This window comes from Spinacia oleracea, chromosome 3, assembly GCF_020520425.1.
Source record: "Spinacia oleracea cultivar Varoflay chromosome 3, BTI_SOV_V1, whole genome shotgun sequence".
NCBI lineage: Eukaryota > Viridiplantae > Streptophyta > Magnoliopsida > Caryophyllales > Amaranthaceae > Spinacia > Spinacia oleracea.
Genome location: NC_079489.1, coordinates 142,947,408 through 142,955,935, shown reverse-complemented (window position 1 = coordinate 142,955,935; position 8,528 = coordinate 142,947,408). Strand labels below are relative to the sequence as shown.

Here is an 8,528-nt window from a genome sequence, read left to right as displayed (position 1 = left end):
CTGAAATTCCCCTCACCTTCAACCTAAAAAGTAAAATGCTCATTTGAACTCGCCTCCCTTTGTGAAATTGATATCGACAAAACGTTTCATCCTATTTCTTTCTCTTTCACTACATATCCTAGCCCCCAATTTCCAAACCCTTCAATTTTAGATCGCTAAACCTTTCATCTACCACCCTATTAATCCAAGTAATGAATTTTATTAAAACCCTAGATTTTGCAGCAAACATGGGGGAGGTTAATTGCGAGTGTCAATGGCTTATTTTAGAGAGCAAGGATTAGAGAAGCGGTGGAACAACACCAACGCAGCGTGAAAGAGTGAGAAAATGGAGAACGAAAGGTGAATTGTGAGGTTGAAGTGATTTCATGGAGGAAGTGTCGGGTTAAGGTAAAGTTCGATATCAAATCGGCTTGGAATGCTCTAATAGATTGTGAATACCTCGCTGATTGTGTCGCAAATCTCGTTTGCAGGTAATGTTTAATTTTAAATTTGATTGCACTAGTATTTGTGTCTTTCAAATATCTCTGGATTTGTTATTATTTGTTAAGTTTTTAATTAAATAAATAGTTTTGTTTAATACTTCGCATTTTCATTCGCTTAAGGCGTTTTTTGATCCTAAAATTCACATTTTTAGACCGTCTGATATGAATCTGCATCAGCAGTTGAAGCAATTGGTTTAGAATGGGAGATTGTATGAAGGACTCCATCACTTGGTCTTTCATGGTCATTTAATAGGAACTTATGCGATTATAAATCATATGTTCTTCTGTAGATTCACATTCTTACTCGTGGCCCCCTATGTTTGAATAGCTTTGGTATTGATTGATTATATCAAATTTGCAAGATCCCCGTATAATAAATCTATAGAAAATGAACCAATCATTCTTATTTATTGTGTAATTTTATGCCTGCTCGATGTCACAGAGTAGATTCTCTATTAAGTGTAATAGACCTGACTTCCAGGCTGCTGAAAAAATAAGTATGTTATTAACTCCTTCATCTTGTTTTCACCTAGTTGATACTTGTAATTTTGTTTATTCAATATGCATTCATTTATATCTGAAGAATTATCTGGTTGTTTTTCGGAAACATCATAAACCTAATGTTGAGCATCAACTCAGGCCTACCTTGATGGTGTGCTTGATCTTGCTTCACCTTTATTTTATGCGAGCTTTTTGTCGTACATTAGCAAATCATGTTGGTTTAGCGGATATTGTTGGCAACCGTTCTGCATTTCCTTATCCAAGTTAGGGTGAGTGTTTGAAACTCTTTTTTTATGTGCTACCCCTCTCTCTCAATCTAAAATGATCACTTATGTAGTCATAAGGTTTCTCTTTGCTAGAAGATATTTAAAATATAAAAGATTAAATATGCAAAACAATCATGTATTATTCTTCTAAACCGTGGTTTCTCATTTTTTTTTCACTTGTTTTTTGATGGGTGATATGATGGATATAGGAATATAATGGTGTCACTCTTAACCCTAAGCATGTGTGGAGAATGTGGACTACATGAGTTCCTTTCCCCTTATTTTCTTTTCTTTTCTTCTTTGTTTTTTTTTTTGTGTGTATCTATCAGGGTGATATTGGTAAGATTAATGATATACCAAATTGAGTTCCTCAATCAAATCGTAATCCTTTGAGCAGGCTAAAGGTTGGAACATTTCCTGGACACTTCTTGCACTGACATTTCCTTCATAGATTGTATTCTGCTTTAATTTTTGTTTTCGACTAGCATAGCTAACTTTGTTTCTATTTCGTGTTTATGGATTGCATTCATTCAGCGTCACGACATAATCGAAAATGACAGATGCAAGTATGCAAAAACTCCAGACAAAATGATGCAAGCCCCAAAATCAGACAGAATCGATTCCACTAGCAAGCTGGCAGGACAGAATATGCACAGGGTGCTCGTAGAAATCATCTAGTTCCTGTAATAAAAAAGGAAGATGGTTCTGCTAGCAGAGCTTTCCTTGACAATGTTGGTCAATGATACGCTTTTGGTTAGGTATGTGTTAACTAATTTTGTTTGCACCTACAGATGTCACTACTAGAAAATCCACATTTAACTTCCCTATATGTGAAATTTTGTGATTTTGGAGTATAGAAACCTATGACAGATCTAAATCGTGCTTTTAACATATGAGTTCGCACAGTGAGATGATTTCAGTTTCTGAAGTGCAAATGTTGTCAGTTTTTAAGTTAATCCGTATAGACATTATTAGTGCTTGTGATGTGCTGAGCCCGTGATGACAATGCCTAAGATTGGTCTAGTCTAAATTGATATTTCTTGAAATATAAGAAATTGTGATGTACTGTTATACAGGAACCACAACTTTAATATACCATTACATTCTGAATTCTGCTGATTCATGTACAAAGTAAAGGTATTAACAGATGTGACCCATACTCCATTTTCAGGCAAAGGAGAATAGATGATTAGGTTCCCTTTCTAATATTCAATACTAGCTTATTCATTAAGCATAGAAACATACTAATTAAGCTTATAAAGAATATTTCTGAAGCTTTCAAAAGTCATTTTTAATAGGTAATATTATTTAGCTTGAACTTCCCTGGGATCTGGCGTTGCTGCTCCCATTCCAGAGTTATCGTGATCGTGCCTGACTCATTCATTAGTTAAAACTCTGATATCCTAACAGATATGGTTATTTTCTTCTCCTGCTAATTACATTGGAGGCAATAGTCCAATATCTTCTATATAGACGTTCATCTGCTCCTTACCATGTATGTAATCCGTTGATAACTTTCCGGAGTTATTTTTCTCTTGTACTGTTTCATCAGGTTCATTACTTCGATCTCTTGTGTTCTAACTTGAAGAGTCACTACGGCTAATGCAGGCACTACGTTCCATATACTATGTCGTTTGTCCCTAAACTAATTAGGGGAGAAAAGGATGTCGTTGTTCCTAGTGTCATTAGCATATGATTTATTTAATTAGTCTAATTAGAGGGTATAATTTTATATGGATAAGCATCTTCAAGTTTTGTTCAACCTTCCATCAATCCACTACTTCTTTAGTCTGCAAGACTCTTAACTGATTCTTTACCGTACGTGTTCCATTTTTTTTATATTATATTTTTTTATGTACAAAGTAGTTCCACTATTTGATACTCCATACTTCTTTGCAGATTGACACTAGATTTGTGGAAGTGATGACATTCAGGTAAATAGTCCCACCGGCCTCTTCACATGATCCTTTTCTAGAGTTGTGGTTTCTTCTGCTAGTATAAAGCTTGCATATTGTTGGGTTACTGATTTCCTAGCATGTAGAAAGACTAATTTAGTAGTTAATGGAGGATAAATTTTGAGATATTGTTCATTCTTCTTGTATTGTAAGAACTTGTAATCAGCTTTCCTCGTGTCTAGACATTTTATACACTGTAACTTTGGCTTACATTCAACTTCCTTTACATACACAGAAAACACCACATGGCATTTTTTTTCAGAAGTCGGATCTATTCTTCGTCTGAATGCTACAACCTCTGTGCTTTAAAATTCAAGTTTAGGAAACAGAACCTGCAACAACTTTGGTAAGGTCATTCACATTCAATTGTTGTTGATATTACTTAAGATCACTGAAGAGACGAATTTGATACTAGAAACCAAGCAATGAATCAAAATCGAAATTACCCTTATTATTAATTTCTGTCACTTTATTTCGTCCACCCCTCTTATCAATTTTCGATTTGCAGTGGATGCCCTTCCAAGAATATGCAATGCAGTATTTTGTTCAGAGATATGAGATCTAAGTTCTTGAGGTACATGGTTAAAATTTGCAACGCAAGAATGGAGGGTCAGTATTCAGGATTTCCGGCCAACAGTGGCTATCAACCAAGCTTTAGAGATGGACGCAAATTCATCTGCTTCAACAATCAGTCTTTCAAATGAGATACATAGCTAACTATGTACAACATACGTAAAATATCGTATAGTGGATATGCACATCATGACACTAGAATTAAAGGGTGTTATTACTGAATGATACTCAAGAGAACGCTTCAACTAGTTAGATTTTGTTTTGTTCTTTTAGATTGAACAAGAATTACTTATCTTTTAGTTTTTGAGAATTTAAAGATGAGTGTTGTAATTTTTGGTTTCACATAACTTGAAATTCTATTGTCAATAATCTTTCGAGTAATGCAATTTTCATTTGTTTTAATTGATTAATTTATAGTTATCTATATTGTTTCACAGGGAAAGTATAGGTGTTTCGAAGGAAGCAAATAATATTTCTATGATTGCAATATTAACGACAAAATAGTTGGTTGTTATTTCTTAATTGATCATCATGAATAAGTATCTAACGACGGATTACTGTTTCGTCTTTAAAAATTAACGACGAATTATCGTTTCGTCGTTAACTTTTAACGATGAAATTGTAACTTCGTTGTTAATAATTAACGACGAATTATGATTTCGTCGCTAAAAGTTAACGACGAAACGATAATCCGTCGTTAATTGTTAACGAAGAAACGGTAATCCGTCGCTAATGCTTAACGACGAAATCATAGTTCGTCGTTAATAAACGTCAATTATTAACGACGAACATCCTCGTTAAAGCCAATAACGACGGAACCTGTTACAACGAACATCATGACCGTCGTTGAAGGTTTTAACGACGAAAGTTGAGGCTTTTAACGACGAAATTGTTCGTCGTTAAATGTCATTTTTCTAGTAGTGTGATCTCGCAAGCATGCGCTCGAGGCCACGCGTGTTGGCGCGCGGAGCTGCGATCGCTGGGCGACCAGCTCTCGCCCTCGCGCGCGCGCGCCTCTGCTTGTACCGTGCCATCGCTGCTCGCCCATCGCCAACATGCGCGCAGCGCTCGATACAAGGCAGGGCTGCTGCCTTGTGCTCGCGCGCCATCGCCTTGCTCGCTGCATTCGTACCGCATGGGCGACGAACTCCCTTGCTCGTCGTCGCATGCCCGCACTATACAACACCCCTTAAGGGTAACACGTAGCGTCCATTGCTTTGTGCGTGCAAGTTTTATGAGCGATTGCATAAAAATTTAAAATTTTAATTTCAAAATTAATGAAAAATTAATAAAATATATTAATTTCATTATTTTAGGGCGAAAAATCAAAAATTCATTAATCAATTAATTTCCGATTAACATGGATTCAAATCTAGGTCATAAAAATTTAAAATTTAACACAAATTAACAATTTTTATGGTGGTTTTTAATCATAGGTATCTAATTAAATTATTAATTAATTATGAAAATCAAATCAATTCTAAATTATTCAAATTTTCAACAAATTAATTATAATTACAAATTAGATTGCATAATTAACAAGGCTAGGCATTCAAACTTGTTAAACATATACAGTAGGTCAATAAAAAATCCAAGATTTTTCAACAAGAATCGCAAATATTTAAATTAACATCTTAAATTTACAAACTTTTGCGTTCGAAAAACTAAAACCTCCGAAAAGTCATAGTTAGGCTTCGAATTTGGGAATTCTGGGTTTCGGTGAAAAATATAAATTTTTGTCAAAATTTTAGAATGCCTTTTACATGCGGAATTGACACAAAAATCACTCGATTTGGTTGAGTAACGAACATTCTGCCGAAAAACTGCGTACATATAATTAAATAAACGCAATTTGCAATTAATTAACAATTACGAAAATTAATCACCCCTTTTAATTCTTGCAAATTTGTAATATTTAACCATGTTTATGCAATTTAGATTATGAAAATAATAAGAGGCTCGTGATACCACTGTTAGGTTATGATACATATGACAAAACATAAATCATGCGGAAAAACCTTAATGCCAGGAAACATATTATTTACACATAATCATTTAGCATAATTTAGGAGCATACGCTTTGTAGCGTGCCCTCCCTAGCTGCGCCCGAACCGAACAAGAACAAGTCTTTAGGACTCCAAATGTCGTCCCTCCGTAGATAGTCCACAGTACGTCCGGATCCGCCTCAAGTTAGACCAACTAGAATCGCCCTTAAGGTTACTAGGAATTTCGGCTATTGTGTTTGCAAGTGTATGGCTGATTTTTCTTTCAAAAACTTACCCTTTGAATACTTCAATTGTATCTATAAATTATGACCCTAGGCTCTTATTTATAGAGGCATGGAAAGTGAATTGGAATCCTAGTAGGATACAAATTAATTAAACTTAGAATCCTATAAGAACTCTAATTAATTAATTTATCCTTTTAGGAATAGGAATTTAATCATATACCAAATCCTAATAACTTTAGGAATCGTGCATGAACACAAACACACACACGCACGGCAGCCACGAGGGCCGCCCATGCGCGTGCGTGCGAGCAGCAGCCCATGCCACGAGGCCCACACAGCCGTGGCCATGGCGCGCGCTGGGCCTGCCTTGCGGTGGGCCTGGGCGCTGCCTTGGCTGGGCGTGTGGCGCGCGTTTGGGTTGCTGTGCGATGGCCCGGCTTCGTGCTGGGCCTTCGTCCGGCAGGCCTCGTCCGATGCTTATTCGTACGATACGCTTCCGATTAAATTCCCGGTTCCGGAATTCATTTCCGATACGAACAATATTTATTATTTCCCATTCCGGAATTAATTTCCATTTCGAACAAATATTTAATATTTCCGTTTCTGGAATTATTTTCCGATTCCGATAATATTTCCGATTCTGACAATATTTCCGTTTCCGGCAATATTTCCTATTCCGGCAATATTTCCATTTCCGATAATATTTTCCGATACGTACCATGTTTCCGTTTTCGGCAATATCATCGTTTCCGAAGTATTCATTTCTTGCTTGTGACGATCTCAGCTCCCACTGAAACCAAGATCCGTCGATTCCGAATATCCATAGATGGAGTATTTAATGCCATTAAATACTTGATCCGTTTACGTACTATTTGTGTGACCCTACGGGTTCAGTCAAGAGTAAGCTGTGGATTAATATCATTAATTCCACTTGAACTGAAGCGGCCTCTAGCTAGGCATTCAGCTCACTTGATCTCACTGAATTATTAACTTGTTAATTAATACTGAACCGCATTTATTAGACTTAACATTGAATGCATACTTGGACCAAGGGCACTATTTCCTTCAATTTCATAAAAAATAAATAAGTTAAAACCAATAAACACAATTGTTGATTAAAAAGAATGTCATGAAATTGATTTGCTTACTTGGGTATCATTTCATTAATGTCTTATTGGTTTAAACCGATTATTTTGGCAATATATAAAAAACCAAACCACACAAAATATTTTTAATAATGTGGTTTGTTTTGATCCGGTTTGGCATGTACGGAGTAATATAGTAAGTTTGGTGTGGATTTGGTCTCAAACCGGAATGTGTCCATCCCTAAACAAATTACACCACCTTTTAATTATGTTGTTAGGTCCCTTAAAAAAATGTTATGCTGTTAGTTGAGTTAGGGTTTTAGAGTAAATAAGTGATTCTAATTTTCATAAATAAAACTTCTCTAAAAGAACGTTAATAAATTTCACAACTCCATGTCTCCTTGTCTCAATTTATTGAAGTATTCTTGAACTTTTTATAATCGTCTTATTTTTTTTCTATCATTCTAGATTGATACTTCAACTGATTTTGGTTGCGATCATTTGTTGTTTCCTTTTTTTCATTTCATTTGTTTGTTATTTTAATTACTTTCCTTGTTTTTTTCTTTTACTTGTTCGATTGTTATTGCTTCAATTCCCTTTTATATTTTTTTCTTCATGTGTTTAGTCAATTATTTTTCTGCCTTTCTCATTGTTTCCTAAATGAAAGATTAGATGGTACGTACATCATGACATAATTAAGCGGCTATAAGGTGAAAATTTATTGAATTTATAAGACAATAGATGAAATAAATGAAGAGAATAGATAAATGAAGGGAGTACGTACAACGTAACTAATACTTCGTATCATACTTGTAATTATAGTTTAAGAATAAGTTATCTATGAGGTCACTATATTGAGTGCCACACACGATTTATTCATATTTTCATTCATAGGCTTGAAATGAGTAGCAAAGTCTTTATATGTATACCTATAACTATGGACTCGATTAACAACATTAATTAATATATGTTAAATTAAAACCTGCTAAGAAAAATAGCGCTATTTTCGACTTTACATTAATACAAAATGTATTTTATTCTTAGCAGGCTTTATATAAGCAATTTATTTTAAAAAACTAGTAGAGTACGACTTTGTTTTAATTTTTACATAGCTTAAACACAATTTTTGTGTACGTCGAATAAGAAAAACAGGGAAATTATTTTGTGCTTATTGTTGGAATATGCTTTATTAGTTATATAATCGAATGAAGGTTTTAAAAAACGTGAAACCCTAATTTTATCAAGCCTAGCCACATAAAGAAATTGAAGCTCGAGGTAAGTTCGAGCTCGAGTTCGAACTCGGTTAAATATAACCAAAACAAGCCGAGTCATGTTAGATAGAGTTTGGCTCGTGTACCCCGCTGGGCATTTCTTTATACAAAATCGCAAACATAATTAAACGAATTAACATATATGTGTGTTGCACAAGCCAATAG

At 34.9% G+C, this 8,528-nt stretch overlaps 1 long non-coding RNA gene across 1 annotated transcript; it reads left to right on the top strand.

The window, feature by feature from the left end:
* LOC130469559 (uncharacterized) lies at positions 1-4,174 on the top strand. The gene is made up of 5 exons (XR_008930016.1): positions 1-470; positions 1,784-2,007; positions 3,149-3,183; positions 3,440-3,550; positions 3,713-4,174. It is a non-coding gene; the product is annotated as an uncharacterized lncRNA (long non-coding RNA).
* The last annotated feature ends 4,354 nt before the right edge of the window (positions 4,175-8,528 follow it).